This window comes from Herpailurus yagouaroundi, unplaced genomic scaffold, assembly GCF_014898765.1.
Source record: "Herpailurus yagouaroundi ecotype Mexico unplaced genomic scaffold, PumYag 159, whole genome shotgun sequence".
Taxonomy (NCBI): Eukaryota; Metazoa; Chordata; class Mammalia; order Carnivora; family Felidae; genus Herpailurus; species Herpailurus yagouaroundi.
In genome coordinates, this window is record NW_024412400.1 from 6,208,678 (window position 1) to 6,233,106 (window position 24,429).

The 24,429-nt window shown below is 44.6% G+C and overlaps 1 long non-coding RNA gene across 5 annotated transcripts; it reads right to left on the reverse strand.

Moving 5' to 3' along the window:
- On the reverse strand, positions 1–24,333 carry LOC121033465 (uncharacterized). 5 transcript variants are annotated; one of them, XR_005791925.1, is made up of 5 exons: positions 22,938–24,333; positions 19,557–20,008; positions 18,599–18,713; positions 15,029–15,207; positions 1–42 (listed from the first exon to the last, which is right to left on the reverse strand). It is a non-coding gene; the product is annotated as an uncharacterized LOC121033465 (long non-coding RNA). The 5 variants fall into 5 exon arrangements; XR_005791926.1 differs by lacking the exon at positions 1–42 and adding an exon at positions 10,792–11,034; XR_005791924.1 differs by lacking the exon at positions 1–42 and adding an exon at positions 11,284–12,036.
- Positions 24,334–24,429: the final 96 nt, after the last annotated feature.

Here is a 24,429-nt window from a genome sequence, read left to right on the forward strand (position 1 = left end):
GCCGAAGTCAGACACTTAACCGATTGAGCCAACCAGGCGCCCCTGGAAAATATATTATTTTTAAAAATCACTGATAATTCTAATCCAAGAGATAACTCTAGTGATCTTTTAGAGTGCCCCAACATTATCAGTACCATAGCTTTTCTCTCAATGGTCTCCCTGTTGCCGTGTCCCGGTTCCTGAGCCTCCCGGATACTGGAGGCTCCCCGGCCTTGCCCCTGTGCCTTCAGGGACTCTTAGAAAGGCCCCATGTACTCAAGGCAGCCCTGAGACGGGACCTTCCTCTCCAGGGTCCCCCAGGGGGCAGATCCACAGGGTGGCCCTGGAAGAGCCCCTAGGATCTGCCCCGTGCTACCTATGGCTGGGGAATAGCCTTTGGATCGGCTCCTGGTCATGAGGTTGCAGGGGTCTCGAGGTAACACCAGTCACGTCATGGGAAAAGTCTGCATTCTCTCAGGCAGGCTGGTGACCTGAATGTGCTCACTTCACTCCCACCTGATCCTCACACCTCTCGCACATTCTCTCCACCAATGCCCAGTTCCCCACCGGTGGGTTCCCAGACACCAAGAAGGCTTCCTCTTCTCATTTTGGGCTTAGTCCTCTAGGAACCTTTGATAGAGAAATCCTCATTTTTCTTTAAAAAAATTTTTTGTAGGGGCTCCTGGGTGGCTCAGTCAGTTAAGGGTCCAACTTCAGCTTAGGTCATGATCTCGAGATTCATGAGTTGGAGCCCTGTGTCAGGCTCAGAGCCTGGAGTCTGCTTTGGATTCTGTCTCTCTCTCTCTCTCTCTCTCTCTCTCTCTCTCTCTGCCCCATCCCCACTCATGCTCTGTCTCTCTGTCTATCAAAAATAAATATGTATAACATTTATTTATAAATATGTTTATTTTTGAGAGAGAGACAGAGAGAGAGCAAGGAAGAGACAGAGAGAGAGAGGGAGACAGAGGACCTGAAGTGGGCTCTGTGCTGAACAGCAAAGAGCCCAACACGGGGCTGGAACTCACAAACCATGAGATCATGATCTGAACCAGAGACAGACACTTAACTGACTGAGCCACCCAGGCATCCCATCCCTCATTTTTCAATAGAGAAAATTCACGGCTGAAATGTTATGAAAGGCAAAAGCAGAAAATTCTGGAGGGCAGCAGCAAAGTTAAAATACAAAACTATAAGACTACATGACTATGAACCTCAATTCTGCCACAAGCAATGACAGGGGAAAAACAACAGGGAGAGGGGTTTCTGCCAGATTAGACAATAAAATATATATAATACTATGTGACTATGCTGGATCCTGGTTCAAACAGGTCATGTGTAACAAGACATTCTTGGGTCATAAACTGATAGAGGTTAATATCCAGCAGGAAAAAACCTCTTTGACCTCAGCCGCAGCAATTTCTTACTTGACACATCTCCAAAGGCAAGGGAATTAAAAGCAAAAGTGAACTATTGGGACCCCATCAAGATAAAAAAACTTCTGCACTGCAAAGGAAACAATCAAAACTAAAGGGCAACCGATGGAACGGGAAAAGATATTTGCAAATGACATATCAGATAAAGGGCTAGTATCCAAAATCTATAAAGAACTCACGAAACTCCACACCTGAAAAACAAATAATCCAGGGGAGAAATGGGCAGAAGCCATGAATAGACACTTTTTTAAAGAAGACATCCAGATGGCCAACAGACACATGAAAAGATGCTCAACGTCACTCCTCATCAGGGAAATACAAATCAAAACCACACTCAGATACCACCTCACGCCAGTCAGAGTGGCTAAAATGAACAAATCAGGAGACTATAGACGCTAGAGAGGGTCAGAGAAACGGGAACCCTCTTGCACTGTTGGTGGGAACGCAAACTGGTGCAGCCGCTCTGGAAAACAGTGTGGAGGTTCCTCAAAAAATTAAAAATAGATCTACCCTATGACCCAGCAATAGCACTGCTAGGAATTTACCCAAGGGATACAGGAGTGCTGAGGCATAGGGGCACTTGTACCCCAATGTTTATGGCAGCACTTTCAACAATAGCCAAATTATGGAAAGAGCATAAATGTTCATCAACCGACAAATGGATAAAGAAGATGTGGTTTATATATACAATGGAATACTACTTGACAATGAGAAAAAATGAAATCTGCCAATTGCAGCAACGTGGATGGAACTGGAGGGTATTATGCTAAGTGAAATATGAAATAAGTCAGGCAGAGAAAGACAGATACCATATGTTTTCACTCATATGTGGATCCTGAGAAACTTAACAGAAGACCATGGGGGACGGGAAAGGGGAGGAAAAAAAGTTATAGAGAAGGAGGAAGGCAAACCATAAGAGGCTCTTAAATACTGAGAACAAACTGAGGGTTGATGGAGGGTGGGTGGGGGGCGGGGAAAGTGGGTGATGGGCATTGAGGAGGGCACCTGTTGGGATGAGCACTGGGTGTTGTATGGAAACCAATTTGACAATAAATTATATTTAATATAAAAAAATAATAATATCCAGAACTTCTATAACTCAACAAAAAAGAAATATAACACAATTTAAAAATTGGGCAAGGGACTTGAACAGACATTTTTCCAAAGGAAATATACAAATGACTAATAAAATACATGAAGAAATGTTCAACATCACTAATCATTAGGGAAATACAACTCAAAACCACAACAAGATACCATATCACACCCATTATGATACCACCATCAATAAAACAATTCCAGAAAATAACAAGTGCTAGCAAAGATGTGGCAGACTTGGAACCCTGTGCACTGTTGGTGGGAATGTAACATGGTGCAGTTGCTGTGGAAAATGGTATGGCAATTTCTCAAAGACTTAAACACCAATATGCCCTGTGATCCAGCAACTCCACTTCTGAGTATATGCCCAAAATAATTGAAAGCAGGGTCTTGAAGAGACCCCATAGTCATAGCAGTGTTATTCCCAATAGCCAAAACAGGTAAGCAACTCAAATATCCCTTGACAGATGAATGGATAAGCAGGATGTAGAATACATATAAAATGGAGATACTACTCATCCTCCAAAAGGAATGAAATTCTAACATGCTGCAATTATGCTAAGTGAAATAAGCCAGTTGCAAAAAGACAAATAGTGTACAATCCATTTACACAAGGCATCTAAATGGCCAAATTTATAGAGATAGAAAATAGAATGGTGGTTTCCAGGCCCTGAGGGGAGGAGAGAACGGAGAGTTGCTTAATGAGTACAAGGTTTCAGTTTTGCACAAGGAAAAATGTTCTGGAGCTCGACTGTATGACAATGCGAATGTACTTAACAGTATTGAACTGTATAAAAATGGTTAGGTGGGTGGCTCAGTTTGTTTAAGCTTATGACTCTTGATTTCAGCTCAGGTCATGATGTCATGGTTCCTGAGATCTAGCCCCGCGTCGGGCTCTGTGCTGACAGTGAGGATCCCGCTTGGGATTCTCTCCCTTGCTCTCTGCCCCTCCCCTGCTCGCTCTCTCTCTCTCTCTCTCAAAATAAATAAACATTTAAAAAATAAATAAAAATGGTTACGGTGGTACATCTTATGTCATGTGTGTTTTACCACTAAAAGCAAAGACAGTGTCTTGGGACAATTGGGGAAATCTGGGTATTAGATGATGCCAAAAAATGATCACTATTTTTTTAAGATGTGATAATAGCATTACGGTTACATAAGAAAATGTCCAAATTTGTTAGAGTCCAAATCGGAAGTATGTTGGCATGAAATAAATGATGTTTGGGATTTGTTTTTAAATAGTTAAGTAGGGGCGCCTGGGTGGCTCAGTTGGTCAAGTGTCCAACTTTGGCCCAGGTCATGATCTCGCGGTTCATGAATTCAAGCCCCGCATCGAGCTCTCTATTGTCAGCACAGAGCCGGCTTTGGATCCTCTGTTCCTCTCTCTCTCTCTGCACTTCCAAACACTCATGAGCACGTTCTCCTTCTCTCTCAGATAATTATTTAAATTATTATTTAATAATAAGTAAATTGAAAAAAGTAGCAAAGTATATATAAAATAAATGTGACCACACAATAGTTATTAAATTAGTTCATTTTTTCTCCTTATTCTTGTGTGTTTAAAATTTTTGATAATTAGAAACTGTGTTGAGCTTAAAAGTACAAGCAGTATTACTACTCCACTTGGATAGATCTCTCTGCATCTCCCTAAGGTAGGTATTTTAAAATCATTAATTAGGAATGACTGAAACAAAAAAATAATCTTTTCTCATCTGGTTGGGGAAGTAGAAAGGAAGTTTGATCATTTATTTTTAGGCATCTGAAAGTCTCATCTCTGACAATTGATTTTTTTTTTAATTACTCATTTTGAGGCTTAAAAAAAGTATACCAAGAATATTTTAACTCAAAATACTTTAACCTTATTTTAAAAGGGACTTTCTTTTTTTAAATTTTTATTTTTTAATGTTTATTATTTTTAGAGACAGAGAGACAGAAAGCAAGCAGGGGAGGGGCAGAGAAAGAGGGAGACACAGAATCTGAAACAGGCTCCACGCTCTGAGCTGTCAGCACAGCGCCCGATGCGGGGCTCAAACCCACGAACCGTGAGATCATGCGCTGAGCCGAAGTCGGGTGCTCAACCGACGGAGCCACCCAGGTGCCCCTAAAAAGGACTTTCATGAACAGCATGGCATCTGAGTCAGAAGGGCCAGTGCCACGGACCCTGAACAAGGAGAGAAGAGTCAGGGCTCCTTAGTAGCCATGCCGAAAGCCTGCTTCATGGCAAGGGGGGCCCCTGGCTCTTCAGCCAAGCCAGGAAGACATGAACACACTTCTTTCCTTCAACAATGAAGGAACAGCCTCTTTGGGGCCTCTGGTTGACAGAAAATTCTGAGTCATGGGGCTGGGAAGTGGCAAGGGGTGGAAACGTGGAGAATGCCTGTTCAAACTAGGCTGGGATAATTTCAGATTCTAGAAGGTGAACTCAGACTCACAGAGCAAAACACATTGGGCCATTGTGCTGGTAGGTGGGTGGGTGAACTCACCATCAATTCAGGGGCACTTTGTCCCCACTGGCTGCTGTATCCAGATCACGCAGAATAAATGGCCTAAAAGGCCCTGGGGACTTCTGGTTCTGGGAAAATATGGAGTAAACACACATCTCCCTATTCCCTCTGTTAAGTACAGTTTAAAAAAAAACCAACCCTTAGACTTAACATATACAACAAACATAAGGAGACTTTGAAAGGTGTAAAGAAGGCAGACGGGCTAAGGTACCTTGGGACCCACAGAATGACATAGCGGTGATTCCCAGGGTTTTCTCTTTGCATTATGTATTTCAGAGTGAGTATTGGAGAAGCCAGCAAGCCAGAAACTAATTGGTACTGACAAAAAAAAAAAATGAAGAAAGAAAGAAAGAAAGAAAGAAAGAAAGAAAGAAAGAAAGAAAGAAAGAAAAGAAAAAGAAAGAAAGGAAGGGAAAGAAAAAAGGACTTGCTCTTTCTAGCCAAAGGACTAGCAAGGGGCAGTGTAGCAGGAAAGAAAACTTTTAGATAATAATCACTCTACTCCAGCCACAAAAACTGTACAAAAAGCTACACTACCACCTATACCCTCCCCGCCAAGCCAAATGGGGACCCTAGACTTCCACGCAGGGCAGTGTCAGAAGAGGCCAGCGGAGAGTCAGATTTTCACCACGGCCGGCAGCAATGTGCACCTCCTCCATGTGTGTGGAGGCCACAAGGGGAGCAGTACGGAGGCATCCCTCCCCCTCCAGCCAGGGTGGTACTCGCAGAGGCTCCGTGGGCAGTCTGAATTCCCACCCTGGCCCAGCAGTAACTGGGTACCCCTCACCAATTCCCACTTCTCAGGATGTCAACAGAGGCTGAGTAGGAAACCTGAACTTCAACCTCCATCTGACAGCATGGAGAAGACCTTTTTTTTTTAAATAGTAGGCTCCATGTTCAGTGTGGGGCTTGAGCTCAAACCTTGAGATCAAGAGTCACATGCTCTACTAACTGAGCCAGCCAGGTGCCCCAGAGAAGGCCTTCTACAACAGGAGGTTTAAATAAGGTCCAGAGTCTCATAATACTCAAAATGTCTGGGACTGAAAATCATTCCTCATACAAGAACCAGGAAAATCTCAACTTGAGCAAGAAAAGACAGTCCAACTGATACTAACACCAACATGATACAGATGTTGAAATTACCTGACAAGGATTTTATTATTTTTTTTAATAATAAGGTTTACTCATTTATTATTTGAGAGAGAGAGAGAGAGAGAGAGAGAGAGAGAGAGAATGAATACACACAAGCAGGGGAGGGGCAGAGAGAGGGAGACACAGAAGCCAAAGCAGTCTCCAGGCTCTGACCTGTCAGCACAGAGCCCGATGAGGGACTCGAGCTCATGAACCATGAGATCTTAACCTGAGCTAAAGTCGGATGCTTAACCAACTGAGCCATCCAGGGGCCCTTACGTGACAAGGATTTTAAAGCAGCCAGTATAAAAATGTTTCAGTGATCAATTACAAACACACTTCAAACAAACAAACAAACAAACAAAAAACAAAAAGTTTTGGCAAAAAAATAAAAGAAATGAAGAAGAACCCAACTGGAATTTTAGAACTGAAAAAAAGTAACTGAAGTAAAAAGCTCACTGGATTAGTTCTATAGTAAAATGGAGAGGATGAAGGAAAGAATCAATGAACTTGAAGACAGAATAATAGAAATCACCCAATATGAACGACAGAGAATAGATTGAAAAAAATTAATAGAACCTCAGGAATTTGTGGGACTTTAAGAAAACATCTAATATTTCTGTCACTGGGATCCCAAAAGTAGAGGAGAAAGGAGGTAGAGCTTTAATGTTTATTTCTTTTTGAGAGACAGAGAGAAACAGAGTGCGAGTGGGGGAGGGGCAGAGAGAGAGGGAGACAGAATTGGAAGCAGGCTCCAGGGTCTGAGCTGTCAGCACAGAGCCTGATGCAGGGCTCAAACCCACAAATCGTGAGATCATGACCTGAGCCAAAGTTGGACGCTTAACCGACTGAGCCACCCAGGTGGCCCAAGAAGATGGAACTTTAAAAGTATTCAAATAAATGTGGCTGGATATTTTCCAAATATGGCAAAAACCTGAACCTATAGATTCAAGAAGCTGATCAAATCCCAAACAAGATAACCCAAAGATATCCTTGCCAAGATACATCATACTCAAACTGCTGAAAACTAAAGACAAAGACAAAATCTTGAAAGTGGCCAGAGAGAAATGACACCTTCCCTATAAGGAGAAAAACAATCTGAATGACACCAGCTTTCTCACTGGAAGCCTCAGAGGTCAGAAGAAAGTGGCACCACATTTTCAAGTGCTGAAAGAAAAGAATTGTCAACGCAAAATCCTATATCCAGTGAAAATCAGGAAGGAAGAAGAAATGAAGACATTCTCAGACAAAGAAAGATGATGAGAATTTGTCAACAGCAGACCTAACCTCAAAAAATAGCTACGGGAAGTTTTTGAAAGAGAAAATAAATGATTAAGAAAAGAATCTTGGGACATCAGGAAAAAAGAACTAAAATGCAAAAACAAGTCAATAAAAATGTTTTCCTTCTCCTCTTGAGTGGCATCTGATAGTTTAGTGGTTGTGTGCCAGATAAATTAGGGGAGTTGATAAGTATGGTGATAATTTCTCCTTCAAGCAACTGCACAATGGAAAGGAGAAATGGAGTGACTGCTGGCCAGGAGGAGGGATTCTGTGGCTCCTACAATTTCCTCTTTCCTCAGAAGAACAAAGCTCACCTGGCCCAGTCTAGGGTTCCCTCTCCCACACACTCATGCATTGTCTGATATGGTTCTCAATTAATGCAGAGGAAATATTTAAGACGATTACAAACAGGGGCAGGTAAAGGGACCTGAAGGGAAGAAAGTTTTGACACCTCACTGAAACCAGTAATGTGAACACAAGGAGAACTGAGATAAATTATGTACATACAACATTATACCGAGTACCTACTAAATATCTATACAAAGAAACACTCTCTATACATCAAAAATAAGTCAAAACGAACGTCTACTTACAATGACCAGTGGAGAATAGATTAGATTAGTCAGGTGTTAGGGCTGCTGGCGGAAGGGGAATGGGTAGTCTCTAAAGAGGGAGCCAAGGGAGATCTTAAAGGTAAGAGTTTTGTATCCTGATTGCAGTGGTGTTTACACAGATCTATACATGTGATAAAGTGGCAAAGAACTATACACACAAGCTGTACCAATGTCAAGTTCTTGGTTTGATATTGTATCTCAATTCCCTAAGATATATCCATTGGGGGAAATTGTAGAGAAGGCCCAAAAAACACTCCGTACTACTCTTACAACTTCCTGTGAATCTATAATTATCCCAAGATAAAAGTTTTTTAAAAATTTAACATAAAAAATTGGGGCACCTGGGTGGCTCAAGTTAGTTAAGCATCTGACTCTTGATTTTGGCTCAGGTCATGATTTCACAGTTCGTGAGATGGAGCCCCAAGTTGGGCTCCATGCTGACAGCACAGAGCCTGCTTGGGATTCTCCCTCTCCCCCTCTTTCTGCTGCTCCCTGTGCACGTGTGTGCACGTGTGCTCTCTCTCTCTCAAAATAAATTAAGCATTGAAAAAAATTAACATAAAAATGAAGTAAAAAAAAGTTTATGCAATGATTAAAGTTAATTTTCCATCTTGCTTATTCCCCCAGTCTCACTGAAATGTAATTCACATATAACACTATGTAAGTTTAAGGTATACAGCGTAATGACTTTCCTTACATACAATGCAAATGATTACCACAGTGAGTTAACATTCATCATCCCATATGGATTTTAAAAAAGACCTTTTTACTTATGAAGAGAGCTCTTAAAATCCACTCTTTTTAACAAGTTTCAATATACTATACAGCAGTGTTAACCATAGTCATTCGTCATTGCGTTCTACATTATATCCCCCGTGCTTATTTATTTTATAACTGGAAGTCTCTACCTTTTGACCACCTTCATCCAATTCAACCCTCCCCCTCCCCACCTCCCACCTGTGGTTGCCACAAATCTGATCTCTATGAGCTTGGTTCTTTGTTTTGATTCCATATGTAAGTGAGATCATGCAGTATTTGTCGTTCTCTGCCTTACTTATTTTCATTTAGCATAATCCCCTCTAGGATCATCTGTGTTGTCTCAAATGGCAGGATTTATTGCTGAATGTTTCATTGTGTATATAGATACCACAACTTCTTTATCCATTCACACATCAGTGGGCACCTAGGTTGTTTCTAGGCCTTGGTCATTATAAATAATGCTATGAACATGAAGGTGCGGATATCTCTTGGGCACAGCGTTTTCATTTCCTTTGGATATATACCCAGAAGTGGAATAGCTTTCCAACTGGCTTATTGGAAATTTGCACTCTGCACTCTCACCAACAGTGCACAAGGGGTCCCTTTTCTCCACATCCCCGCAGCCTTTATCTACTATCTTGTTTTTAAAAAAGAATACTCTTCATTACAAAAATCATCACTGAAAATATATGTTTATGCCTAGATTTCATATAAAAGTCTATGTATTTTCAACTAGCATTTTGTTTTGTATTGGGAAAATGAGCCAAATTATATTTTTTGAGGATCTATTTATTATACAGGCCCTGGTCAAAAGGAGAATTCAAATATAAACTAAACAGGGCTCTGTCCTCAAGGAACTTACAGCCCAGAGAATCAAGGCACAAATGCAGGAAAACCCTAATAACTTGAGTTAGACAACACAGCCCTCTATAGCAGACACGCTGGCCAAAGACAGCATGTCCTACAAGTTCTGAAGGCAGGCTTCTGTGGGCCAGGTCTTGAAAAGGCCTCTCTGGAGGCGGATAACCTTGACGTGGGCTTTGAAAGGTGGAGCTGGTGGAGACAGAGATTCAAGCAGTAAGGGAATAACTTAGATGGGGAAAGTGAGAGACACATTTGGGGGCCTGTGGACTGGTAGGACAAGACATTCTGGGTTCAGTAGGGAGTTCCTAGAAAGCAGACTGCAGCTGGGTGCATATGTCTGGGCAGGAAAGGGCTAAAAGGGAGTGCAGAGACCAGTTGAGTGGATGTGTGCAGGACAGATCAGGGAAGTTGATAAGCACAGTTGTAATTCCTGTAATTCAGACAACTGCGTAAACAAAAATGGGAAATGAAGTGACTGCTGGTTGGGGGGAGCAACTCTGGGATCCCCAGCATTTCCTCTTTCCTCAGATCAAACCGTACCAGGCTCGTTCCAGTGTCCTCTATCCTAAGCACTCATGCATTAATTCAACCTGCAACCACATAACCCTGAGGTCCTGAGGGTGGACCAAGTCCAAGGACCCATGAGATAAGTCTCATGTGGTCTCTGCTATATTTGGTTCTTCTGACTGAGTATTCATAAGTGAAAATGAATGTGTTTCAAGATCAACACCTTCATCCACTTCATTACCTCCTTCTAGGGTAGCACTATCCAACAGAAACCATGTATTTTTTAATTCTCTAGTAACCACGTTAAAAAAGTAAAAAGAAACAGATGAAATTAATTTGCCCCACCCCAGACCTACTTCATCAGATTCCGCACTTTTAACAGGATCTCCAGATGATCCACAGACACAAAAAAATGGAAAAGTTCTGCTTCAACCATTAAAAGAAGATACAGGGTATGTAGCATTTTGGCTACTCAATATCAACTTTTCCCTAGTCATCCAGGTTCCATGCCATGATTTCACCCAGTCCTAGCTCCAGAGATCTAAGCCACGCAGCACTTCTCTTTGATGCTAAGCACTGCGGTTGGTTCAGGCATTTCATGTGACCCAGTGTACGAAAAGTACAGCATGGGGGGTACAGTCAATAATACCGTAATAATACTGTATGGTGACAGATGGTAACCCTACTTACTGTGGTGAGCAGTAATGTATAGAATTGTTGAAAAAAAAATAGGATTCCAGAATCGAGCTGCTCATGTATATGAGGAAGGCATGGATAACCTCCTTGCTGTGGCGAAATGGGACCCTGGCAGTCCATAACAGGCAGTGTCCTCACAAATAAGCACATTATCATGGCAGTGGCCTGGGATAAAGCGCAGGTGGAAAAGGATAAGGACATGAGGAGGGGTGCCTGGGTGGCTCAGTCGGTTGAGCGTCCGACTCTTGATTTCAGCTCAGGTCATGATCCCAGAGTCATGGGATTGAGCCCCATGTCGAGCTCCAAGCTGAGCATGGAGACTGCTTAAGATTCTCTCTCTCTCTCTCTCTCTCTCTCTCTCTCTCTCTGCCCCTTTCCCCAGCTTGCGTGCTCTCGCTTTCTCTCTCTAAAAAAAAAAAAAGACCTGAGGAGATTCAACCAACTTGAAGTAGCTATCATGAACTGTGTATTATCTAGTCCAGTGAGCCATACAATTGGAGAGGCACAACGGCCTCCCACTATAAAGTGGAAATGGTATATACTGGGTAGATGCAAAGGCATAGTGTACTGCCTGATTTCCCTGGTATCCAATGCCACTGCTTGACTGTATCTTCTTCAACATTCCACCTATATCCTCAGGGGAAACAAAAAAGGTCAGTTAGTGGAGGAAAGGAAAGTGCAGGCTTCTTACAGGAGCAGCCAGAAGCGTGGCAGCACAGCCCGCTCTGGAGTGGCTCCAAAAGCCTGTAGAGAAGGGACGTTCTCCAGTGAGCAGAGCTCTACTGCACGTCTAGTGAATGCACAGATCTAACCTGACTTGGGGGTTAGCCTGGCCCACTGGCCAGGAATTTGGAAAGAACAAGATTAGAAGGCTGGGGACAAGGAGGTCGAAAGAAAGACGGACTTCTTGCGATCCACAAAGTATATTCATGTTCCATATAAATGCCCACCCAAGGGCATCTGTTGTAGATGAGACTCTCAATAATCAGGACAAGATGACACAATCTGCGAACATCAGATGGCCTCTTCCTCGGATACTCTCTAGTGCTTGGTTAATAGATCCATTTGCAAAGCGGCCACGGTGACGAAAGGAGACAGACTTGCTCTCACCAAGCTGTTCTGGCCATTGCCAACACTGTCTTTGGGGGCGGTGGGTGCGTATTTTAACTAAAAATTCAAAAATGTTGATATAACTTTATGTGCCTTATCTATTCCTTCAGAAATGAGTTTTGATAGTTTGTGCCTTTCAAGAAATGCATCCATTTCATTTAAGTTGTTAAATATATTGGCATTAAGTTGTTCATAATATTCCTAAACTACCCTTTCAATATCTAAAAACTGTGATGTCATCTCTCTCATTCCTGATACTGGTAATTTGTGTTTTCTCTACTTTTTCCCGATTAGTCTGACTACTAGTTTAACAACTGTATAGATTTTTTTCTCAAAGAATCAGTTTTTGGTTCCATGGCTTTTTTCTTCTTTTTTGTTTAGTATTTCACTGAATTTCACTCTGGTTGTCATTTCTTTTCTTCTGTTCACCTTGAGTTCAAGTTTACTCTTTTCTTTCTTTGATTTATGTTTTCTTTTTTTTTTTTAGAGAGGGGCACCTGGGTGGTTCAGTCAATTGAATGGAGTGGGGTGACCCTCCTCACTGTTACATCAAATGAACTTTGTATAAAGGAATTTTTGTGCTTCTCATCTCTGCAAACTTGGGCTCAGTGGGTCTGGAGGTCCTAGTGCCAAAGAGAAGGATGCTTCCACCGAGGAACACATTCATGGTTCCGTTAAACCAGAAGAAACTGCCTCCTGACTGATACACATTGTAGCAGAAATTGTCCTCCGAATCTAGCTTCCCTTCCTTTCCTTACGAATAGAATTCCAGAGTTTTAACTGGAGTTACTATGGCCACCGTGCCGAAGATCACAGATTAGGTTATAATTCAGAAGACATTTATTCCTTCCTTTCTCTCCTCTCTTCGTGAGAGTCTACTTTCTGCCCTACTGACGCTGAGCTCGGGTATGTGACTTATGCTGGCCGTTGGGATGTCAGCAGACAGGATCCAAGCAAAGGCGCGAAATGTGCTTGCGAAGTTGTCGGGCTCGACTTTCGTCTTGCCATTCCGATTCTAGACAGGTAAGTACAGAAGTAAAAGGGTTCAGACCTGTGCCAGGTCACCAATCTTGCTCTACGGCAACCTTTGCCACGGAGCTTCTAACCTATGTACGTGACCTACCAAGGCCTAGGGATGCTGCCATTATCATGAAAGTCATTAGCATAAGGAGCACATGCCCTGGGCAGCTTGCTGGTGGCAAGAGGACGAGAGAAACATGGAACAGATCAGAAGGCAAGCCGCAGCCGGGAGCCACGTCCAGCTGAATCCCACACAGACCAGCCAAACACCAGCTCCACTGTAGACACGTGAACAAGGAGTAACTGCTCACACTGATATTTTGTGGTTGTTTGTTACAAAGCATTTTTGTGGCCACGGCTAACTGAGACCCTAGGTGTGGCCACGTGACTATGTTTTGGGCATCAGGATGGAAGAGTAAGCTATTGATGCAACTTTTGGTTCATGACCTTAATAGAAAGGTGTGTGCCCTCTACTTTGCCTCGACTTCATGCTGCAGGGATGCGGGTGTGGCGGCGGGGGCTAAGAGCTGCATGTTAAGGATGGTATAGACACAAGACGGGCCGGGGCCTGGGACCTTAACACTATGGCGTTGACCTATCACTGTAGGACTGCTTAAGGCTTTTATGTCAGAAAGAAACAAATTTTTATTTTGGTTATTGTCATAGCAAAAACAGTAGGCTATTATTATAGCCTAATGTAATTATAGCCCGATGTAGTTTGAGCTTTCTGTCACTAGCAACAAAGAGCTCCTGAGAAAATGGATTTGTTGCAAGCCCCCTGCAGTGTTCATCCAAACCACAGTCCCATGATGTCTGCTGATGGGCCCCTCCTTGCTCTATTGTGGGTCCTGCCCACTCTGCTGTTGAACACTTGGCCCACGGTCTGCCTTGGATCACTACTGCTCCTGTCACAAAGGCCCCCTTCTCCCGTTTCACTGCTAGCTGTGACGGTGTATCTGGCTTGACTGAAGGGCTGACTATAACTGGACACTATAAATGCCTGCCCTATAGTTTAAAGCACAAGAAAAGTTAAAGCAGGGATGCATGTTTATTCACCCTGTGAGTTGGGGGTGCAAAGACAATGGAACTTCTTTGTTTTCTATAATCTTTCCCATAAGCCCCTGCTCTGCCAGGTGGGAAGGGGAGATTTAGATTTGCCAGTAGATAATAGATGAGATCAGTTTGGTTCAAACAGTGTCTTTGGAGGTAACCTGGTCTCTCTCTCTTTTTTTTTAATGTTTATTTTTGAGAGAGCGAGACAGAGACAGAGCGCGAGTGGGGGAGGGGCAGAGAGGGAGAGAGAGACGGAGGCACAGAAACCGAAGCAGGTTCCAGGTGGTCAAAAGAGAACCGGATGCAGGGCTCGAACCCACGAACTGTGAGATCATGACCTGAGCCGTGAGATCATGACCTAAGCTAAAGCCAGTCACTTAATCGACTGAGCCACCCCGGCACGCTTCACCTGGTCTCTCTTAAGTAAATGCTGTTTCTCTCCCCCCTTCCCCCCACTTTTTCAGGTGGCATCTGGGAGTATGGGAAAGGAAAAGCACAAACATGACTTTGTGGCAGAAGGAAAGGGTTGCCTTGGATCCCTGTGAGCAGGTCCTTGCACTGTCCTCTGGTTCTGCCACGAACACTGGGTCTGATTCCTGAGTTCCTAGAATTACCTGCTGAGATGCAGTGGGCCTAGTCTGGTCTTGGGAGTGTGATGCCAGCACACAGAGCTAAAGTCCACGGTCCCAACCATTCGCCTTCTGCCACAAAGTCCTACCTGTGCAGCCTTTTCATTCCAACTCTCTATGCAAGCCTCTACGACACTTCCTCATGCCTTCATAGGGCACACAGAAGCTTTTGATCTCCCGCAGAACAAGTATAGGCTGTGAGGGACTGGGTAAGGTATCCTGGTATTCTCTGGCCTAGATTCTGCCCTTCAGAATTGCTACTTTATTGTTCTTACAGTATTTCGGCCACGATGCAGAGCGAAGTACAAGGTTTCTTCTAGCAACCTGCAGCCTCCCTCATGCCATACCTGGGGAAGCGGTCCACAAGCCTCTGATCCTCTTGGGTTCTTTGTATTCTCTGTATCTGTCTTCTGTAGCTTCCCCTGGTCAAGATCTAGATGGATTGGGGAGATAGACGGGGAAATGAGAACCCTGGAGCCTGCCTGCCCTGCTTCCTTTCCCTCGTCTGCTTCTTCTGTCCACATGCCTGCAGGTGGGAAAACACAAATGTTACTTTTATTTCCTCTTCCTTCTTTCCAGGGCAGTGGCCCTCATGGCCTGGATATGACAGGTAGGTGAGTTTTCATCTCTACAGGATGGAAGGAACACCAGGCTCTGGGTGAGTCAGGCATGGCTTTTGATAGAAGGGCTGCAGGACAACTGTGAACTAGGGCCCTCAAAAGAATTATATTGATGGTCCATCCCTCAAATTTTACCATAAAAAAGTTAAGACACTCTGCTGGGGTGCTTTGTACAAACAGCCTAGTTGCTGGTTCTACTCTACTGACCTCAGGTCTGCCCGCTTCTCTTTTTCAAATAGTCCTTTCTATCCTTTCTACCTCCAGGGGTTATGGCACGAAGATCTGCTCTCTTACCCCAGGCAGTCTGTGGGCACACTCATCTGGCAGAACGTCTCCTACAGCCTGATTTACTTAATCTAGAAGAATACCACATTTGTGTGTGACCGAGCACATCCACTTGCTTCACCAGGACCATCCAAGGGGCTCTTGGCACTCCAGATTTGCTTCCTTCCAAGGTCTCCCTGCCGGCTGAAATTTTAGTAACACAACATGAACACCAGATGCACATTAACAGGTGAAGCTGCCCAACTCCTTCCTGAGAAATGTTTTTTTCTAGCTGCGACAGAGTCTATACAGCTCTACACCGATGGGTGTTCTTTCGACGTGTGGAGTTCCTCTTTGTTTCCCTACTTTCAGGCTGTTCCCCAAGGCTTATCAGGTGCACGGGAACTCACGAGGGCACCAACTAGTCTATGACAGCTACCACAATGCTACTTTTACTAGTTGGGTGGATTACATTCTTGGGCAGGGCACACTGAAGGGCAGGTTTATGTAATTATATGTAAGGGGTCAAGGTGGGTTTTATTATCTTCATGTCCGACTAGATACTCTATGGGAGGATGGCATGGGGAACTGGGTGGGGAGCTAACTGGATTAGCACTTACCTAACAGAGATCAAGTTACCCCCCAACGACTGAACCAGAAGAATCTGTTAATAGTAGGATAACACCTTCTCTGTCTGCTAGATGGGATGCTCAGAGCTTAGATTCTGCTCCAAGGTCATGCGGAGCCCTCCCTCTGTCATGGACTGCTGCCATTCACCAGGGAAGCAACACCAGTTCTGGGATCCAGGTCCTTTTGGACAATGAAAGACAACTTCCTCTTTAGGCAGACTGCTCACAGCTGTGCATATGGAGAATCGTTCATAAACGTCTGGGCACTGCATTTGATAGGGCACTTTTGTCCCCATATCTTAGTGTCCTGAATTTTCCAACTCAATGCCCAGGCAGTCAGGCAGGGCCCTCTCTAATTCTGGAAGACCTGAAGCCCGAATTCACTTTTTCAGCTTGGGTGCTGAGGCAAACAAGCCTTCACAATCCCTGGAGAATCAAAGAGAGAGCTTTCATTTCCTTCATCAGAGTTTGCAATTAGAAATGAAGCAGAAATGCCACGGGCAGCAAGGCGGAGGCAGTGGTGCCGCATGACGTCACGCACACGGTGGTGGAGACCTGTTTGTCCTGAGGACGCAGACCTGGGTCAGCCACGCAGCAGGCACTGGTCACTCTCCACACCCACACAAGGCTTTCTTACTCTAATTCCCACCGACTAATAAAGAACAGCTACCGCTTGTTGAGCACTTACAACAGGGCGGGTACCGGGCTGAGCATTTCCAGGAATTTCTGGAGCCAAGTTCCTCAGACTTTCTGAGTTGGTTTCCTCGTCTGTGAAAGTGGCATGAAAACCTCACAGGCCAGGGGCATTCACTTTCGAGTGTCCCCTTTCTGCAAAGAGATCTTTCCTATTTTCTTCCTTTCTGGTCTTATTTTCTAATAAACTTTGGCCTGCTGCTCAAAAAAACCAGAAAACAAAAAGAAAACAAAAAACCTCACAAGGCTCCATGAGGTATTTATATCCCTTAGCACACTGCCTGGCACTTAAATCTAATTGTTGCTCTAAAGATGTTATTGGGCTTTTTATCTGAATTTATATTAGAAAACTAGGTAGTCAAATTCCAGGCTGTCTGAAATCTCTTCAGGTCCTGAGTTCAGAGAGTGAGGGATACCAAGTTATCAGAAGATAAATAGGAGTATCAGGTTCCTGAGTTTAGTGAGAGATACCTGTATTTTCAAATGTTTTTATAAACTACACCCGCCCTCAGAGAATCCGACCCCACCCCCGCCCCCCACCTGGGGTTGAGAATTAAATGGCAAATGTCTTATTGCAAGTTTTCCCAAGAAGGAGAGAAATGTGGCTCTTCACAAATTTCTAAATTGCCATCATGCTGGCAGGGCTTACCGTGGGCAAAAAAGCAAAAAAAACCCACCAAACCCAGAACTCCGCAAAAGTCCTTGACTTCCTTTCTAGTGATAGGGTGGCCTTCACTCCTAATGGGTGACCTGTGACCTAATCTGAAATGCAGAATATTCACAGAAAGAGAAGACCATGGGTCCATAGCAGCACAGGCTAAGTGCCCAGAAATGGTTTGGGGGAGCTGGAAAGCGTACATGACTTCCCTCAGGCCTGGAATAATCTCCAAGCATTCAAAGCAGGGGAGGGCCGGGAGGGGGGACCATCAGCTGAAGCTGGCAGAGCCAGCAGGACTTCAGACAGGTGGAGGAGAAAAGAGGCCTTCCGGAAAAGAGGAGAAAAGGACCGGTCTGAGCAAAGCGGTGAAGGAAGGCAGAGTGAAACCAGGTTGAAGGGAGTGTTGGAAGTCCCCTCAGTTTGAAAGAAGAGAAGGGCAGATTGTGGGGTGCCCTAAACATCAGAACAGCCCGAGGCAGGAGAAACCAAACTTTTACACTTTGGAAGAGCACATGAACATATACGAATTGTGGAGCACTTGTGACCTGAACCTGGAAAGTCTTCCTTTTGTTCACACATCCTGGTTGTGTCCCTCTCCCTAGCCCTCGAGCCAGTCACCGTACTGGATTTTTTTTGTTTGCCTCCTTGCTCTTCGTAAGTATCAAATACAGAAAAGCTTATTCAATTATGCCTACTTTTGACCTTTTTGCGAGTGCAATCACAGTGTATGTATTGTTACTTTGTTTCTGTCGTTTTGGAGATTCATCCGAGTTTTTTATATAGCTGGAATAAGTACATTTCCACCGTGCCACATTAGAAACTAATCTCTGGCTCTCTGCTTGGAGGAGAGAGACCAGGGACAGTGTCCATTCTACGGATGTTTTTACGTTCCATTTGCGTGACTTCCTTTATTTCGTTATTACAAAGCATGGTGGCGTAAGTATTATTCGGTATGCTGCTTGGAATATATGTTCAAGAGTTTATTTACGATACGTACCAAGGAGTAGCACTGCCAGGGGAAGCACGGCTTCTGCTTTACTAGGGAATACCCACCTGCTTTCCAAAGAGGTTGCATCCGGTGACATTCCACCTAGCGAGGTCTGAGAGTTTCGGCGGCTCTTTATTTCGGCCAGCTCTTGGTATTCTCTGGCTTTTAAATGTTGCCCATCTGCTGAGGGTGAAATGGTATCTCATTTTAGTTTTTACGTGCATTTTCTTGATTACTAACGTGGCTGGGGTTTATATTTATGGGCCCCCAAAATACTGTTGTGGAACCAACCTTAATGAATTACTTTCAAGAATTTATATTGTTAGAGCTAGCAATTATTGGAATGTCCCGTTCTTATAGTTCTAACAACACACATAGAACAAGTGTCTTTTGCACCTCCAAACATCTCCCAGATCTTACTCTATACATTCACATACATGTATGTTATAGATTGAACGTTTGTGCCTCCCCAAGTTCATATATTGAAATCCTACTCCTAAATGTGCTATTAGGATTACCTTTGAAAGGTAATTAGGTCATAAGGGTGGAGCCCTCATGAATGGGATTAGAGCCTGCTCCTGCTCTCTGCCATACTAGCATATAATGAAGACAGCCACCTACAAGCCAGGAAGCAGGCTCTCACCAGGCATCAGATCCACCAGCACCTGGGTCTTGGACTTCCCAGACTCCAGAACTGTGAGAAAAAGATGTTTGTTGTTCAAACAAGCAGCCTATGGTAATTTGCTAGAGTAGCCCCAACTAAGTCAATGTTGAAATCTAATTTCTCTACAGGGTGCCTGGGTGGCTCAGTCGGTTAAGCATCCGACTTCAGCTCAGGCCATGATCTCAAGGTTCGTGGGTTCGAGCCCTGTGTGGAGCACCGTGGTGACAGCTCAGAGCCTGGAGCCTGCTTCAGATTCCGTATCCCTCTTCTGCTCCCTCTCTGTCTCTCTCTCTCAAAAATAAACATTAAAATTTTTTTTAAAAAAATAGCAGTAATTTATCTACAACTTGCTTGTTTACCTTCACTGAAGATCGTTCCATTCCAGTATGTACAGATGTACTTCATTCTTTCATGGTATGGATGACCCATAATTCCACCAGTCTCCTCTTTTTTAATTTATTTGAAGAGGTAATATTTGGATTTATAAAATCCAATGTGTACAAGAGTATAATCCTCCTACATCTCTTCCTCAGCAAGTCAGTAGCTCTGGCCTGGAGGCCACCAAAATTAGCAGTTGCAGCAGAGATTGGCCAGATGCTCATCATTCCCATTTCTTCCTCCTGAGCACATAGGAAGCCATGTCCCAGTTTGCTTGACTCAGGTTGGGGCCGGACAACTGGGTCAGACCAACACGACGTGGGAAGAAATAACTGACACCATTTCCAGCATTCACTACCTTTCGTGGTTTTCTCTCTCTTAGCTAACCAGCCGGCTGGATGCAGAGGGTCCAGGGGAGGAGTCCAAGGAGGCCCTAGAAGACGGTGCCACAAGACATTAGAAACTAAAATCTCTGGCTCTCTGCTTGGAGGAGAGAGACCAGGGACATCTGCATTGGACTTTACGTGAGAAGCTTTTGGGTTCAGCCAGCCAACTTTTAGGGTTGTAATTCCAGCTAGCATTAATTACACCAACACACATTTATGTAACCTGAGATGTTCACATAATATATACGAGCAATTGCCAATCTTCTATTAATGGACATGTAAATTGCTTCCAGTTTTCCCCTACCACAGTGATGCTACAATAAACATCCTAATGAGGTAGCCTTTTAGACATATTAAACCCTTAAGAGTAGTGTTGGAAATGGAGCAGGCACCTTGCAACTGGCTCGACCTCAGTCAAGTATTTCCCAACTTTTGCTTAATTCAGCTTGAGCTCATCAAGTTGGCTTGGTGCCAGCCGGGGTGACCCTCAAGCTACTCTCTGGCTCAGAATCTCACTTGATGCTAATTCTTTCTGCACAGACCGATTTTTTTTTTTTCCTACAGTAACGTTTGCACCTACTTATTTCTTACAGGCTCTGAGTGCCTGTCCCTTTGGACATTTATTTCCTGGGTTTGCCAAAATAGCAGCTTCTCACCAGGCTACACACTCCTAGCTTGTGCATGTCTCCTGTACTCTCATGCTCCATCTATTTATTCAACACGACACCCTAATATGTGCCTGTGTGTGTGTGTGTGTGTGTGTGTGCGGGGGGGGGGGGGCGCTGTTCCAGGTACGAGAGGAAGCACACCTAAATAAGGTATGAGTATTGTCCCCTCTCATAACAAGAGATGACATTATTCTACCTGTGACATGTGATAAGGGACAGATGAAGTGGGGGGCAGATTCCACGGACACGGAACTGCTTAGAAAATTGGTTTATAACAAAGACATAAAATTGTGCTTTTCTTTATATTTAGGTTACTTATGTAGGGCACACATTAATTTCAAGACTTCAAAATTTTTCTTTCATTAAAGGAGCCTACAAAACTTGATTACAGCTGCAATTACCACTTCAAGGCATCACTAAGTCTTGAAATCAGTCTTTTTTTCCCTCCACCCTGCAGGTGCTAAAAGCAGAGCACAATGCTGGTGAGCTGCTTAACGGCAACAAAGAATGAAAGGGAAGTGTCAATATACTTTCCCTCTAGGTTTCTCAGTCCAGGCAGTGATTCTCAACTTTTGCGTTTACACACTGTAGTAGATGCTGTCTATACCTGGCTCATATCCTTCAGGCCTACCCCAGAGTTTGCTTTCAGAGCATTCTAGTACATGAGGAAGATTGCCTGTGAATGTTGCTCAAGTGCATTCTCTGACTTTAGGAACGTGCTTTTCCCAGCACTGAGTTAGGTACAAGTTCAGGACCATTAACTAATCCTCAAGAGAGAAAGGAGGGGCACCTGGGTGGCTCAATAGGTTGAGTGTCTGACGTCAGCTCAGGTCATGATCTCGTGGTTGGTAGGTTCAAGCCCCACATCAGGCTCAGTGCTGTCGGTGCAGAGCTCACTTGGAATTATCTGTCCCCTTTGGCTCTGCCCCTCCCCTGCTCACATTCTCTCTCTCTCAAATAAACATTAAAAATAAATAACTGGTTTCCTCTCAGTTTTCTCATAGAGGGTGTTCTCCAAACTCCTTAAGTGTGCTGTAGCATGGTATATAGATGGTCCCCAACTTACAATGGATCAATTTATACTTTTTAGACTTCATGATGGTACAAAAGTGATACGAATTCAGTAGAAACTGTACCTAAAACTTTGAATTTGGCTCTTTTCCCAGGTTAGTGCTATGCGGGACAATCCTTTCCCATGAGGCTGGGCAGTGGCAGGTGCTACAGCTCCTGGTCAACCACGTGATCACCAGGGTCAACCATACTTAAACCATACTGTTCCCATACAGCTATTGGGTTTTTTTTTTAACGTTTTAAACATTAAAAGAGAGAGAGAGAGAGAGAGAGAGAGAGAGAGCGCGTGCACGAGCTAGGGGAGGGGCAGAGAGGGACACACAGAATCAGAAGCAGGCTCCAGGCTCTGAGCTGTTAGCACAGAGCCCCATGCGGGGCTCGAACTTGTGAACTGTGATATCAGGACTTGAGCTGAAGCCGAATGCTTAACTGAGCCACCCAGTCGTCCCTAGCCATTCTGTTTTTTACTTTTAGTACAGTATTCAATCAATTACATGATATAGTCAATAATTCGTTACAAAACAGGCTTTATGTTAGATGATTTTGCCCAACTGTAGGTGAATGTAAATGTGCTGAGCACGTTAAAGGTAGGCCAGGCTAAGCTATGATGTTTGCATTGGCCTTTTCTGCATTGTCCTTTGTAACATAATTGTCTATGTATTTGCTTGGTTGTTTACTATTTCTCTTGGACTATACCTCCACGAAAACAGGAAGTCACTTTGTTTACCTCTGTCTACCAGTGTTTACGACAGCACTCTCACATGGAAGATACTCTATAAGCGGAGAAAGAGGTCGAGGTTTGGGCTCCTGGCCTCAAACAGCCACCAATTCTTTGCTCATTAAACGCGTGGAATCTTAACCTCTACGAGGCCACATGGGAAAGCCCAGGAGACAGGCAAAATGACCACATCTACACAGCAGATCCCGGCTCAACTAAACCGTGTGTGTGGGGAAGGTAGAAGAGAACCCATTAATGAATGCAAGAATGTGGGGCAATGAGTATACTGAATTTTCACTATTAGGTTAGCAGCTCCTTTCTATTGGGGAACGGGGAATGAGAAAGGTGGCCAAAATCTCTCCCAGGAGTGTATACTATTCTGCATGTAATTTCAAGAGAGTAAAACAGAAAAAAACAAAAACAAAAAACTAGAAACTTCTGAAGCCCGTCCATGGTCCACACAGGTCAACAATCCTAGGTTAAGAATCTATGGTTATGCATCATTCTATTGACACAAACCTTGATCTCTCTAATCTTTACCATCAGGTTTAGCTCTTATCTGATGTATTTAATCATCATCCCTCTTCTCCCTGCAAAAAGAAAGACAACACACGGCAGTAAAGGTGTCAGTAGTAATGGCAGAAACCAGTTTCTACAGCAAGGCCTGGGTTCTTTCAAACTTGGGAAATGGCCCCTCGGCTGTAACCAGAATAGTCTAGGTTCTCAACTCCCACCTGTTGGAATCACGTTACCTTTACGAGGTCCGGTACGAATGCTACCTCCTTCATGAAACGTCCTCCAGTCCCACCAACCAGGTGTAAACCTAACAGTTCCATTTCCGCAACCCCTAGTTGACTACTTTCGGGGTCGGTGGCCCTCCTCCCACAGAGCTCAGCACGGGCTTCCAGGGCCTGGCAGGGCCTGGGTGAAGGTCTCTTCCTTAACGACTACTATTGGGTCTGAAATATGTCCAAGAGGGAACGGTTTCGCACCCAGCCCCAAACATGCTGAACCTCTTTTTTTCATTTTGCCGAGCGCGATCAGTTTTCACCTCAAGAACTTCCCCAGTGGACCTACGTGGTCAACCAGAGAAAACTGAAATTCAGGGAGGTGACACAAAAGTCAAGGCCCTTGAAACGACGCCAAACCAAATGGGCCGAATTTCACTTGCTTAATGGCCCAAGCCGCGGCAGGGGGAAAAAAGCCCAACTCTTCGAGGCCCCCAAGATGGGTGGTCATTTGAGCTCTGGACCCAATGTTGAGAATGGGCAGGAACTCCCCACCCAGCCCAACAAGGCTACAGAGAGGGCGGCGACAGAGGCTGCAGCGAGCACTTCCGCCTTGAAACAAGCGTCGTCAAACGGTAAGCTTCCCAGTTCCATTGCGTCCCGTAGCTCAAGGCCTTTTCAGCCCAGCAGGCAGGAGTCCACACCCCAAGGCTACCTCACCCAACAGCACCCTCCACCTTCTCCACACCCTGCGGAGCCGTTCGCACGTCTCGAGGGTGTGACGGCTACGCCGTGACGTCACCCCGGAGAAAAGGGCAAACCGAGCAAGGAAGGCACTGGCGATCTTGAAGGAGTCCCGGCGCTGAGAAGCGCGTTGAGAGTCTGGAGGCGGGACTAACTTTGACCGACGTCCACTTCCACCCATTGCCTTTCTGATTCCTTCTCAAACAAACCAATAAATGCGACGACGGAGACGGCAACGTGCCCCAACCGCCAGGAGTGGCTCCGCCCCCCTCCGCTCGGTCGCCCTTTGGCCGCCATGATGAGTGTGGCTACCGCCTTTGTACTACTTTAGGCTCTCCTCTGACTGTCCGATACCCTCCCTAAACTCCTCCCTGAACTCCCTCCTAAGCATTTCTTGCCTCCCACTGTCAACTTCCACCTTTTCGGGATTCTTGCTAGCTCCGTGTATACGCAGCCACGCTTGAGATGGTGGCCGGAGGCGGGGCCGAGGCGGGGCCTTCCCGGCGCGGTGACGTCAGCGCGCTGCGTGTCGGCAGGTG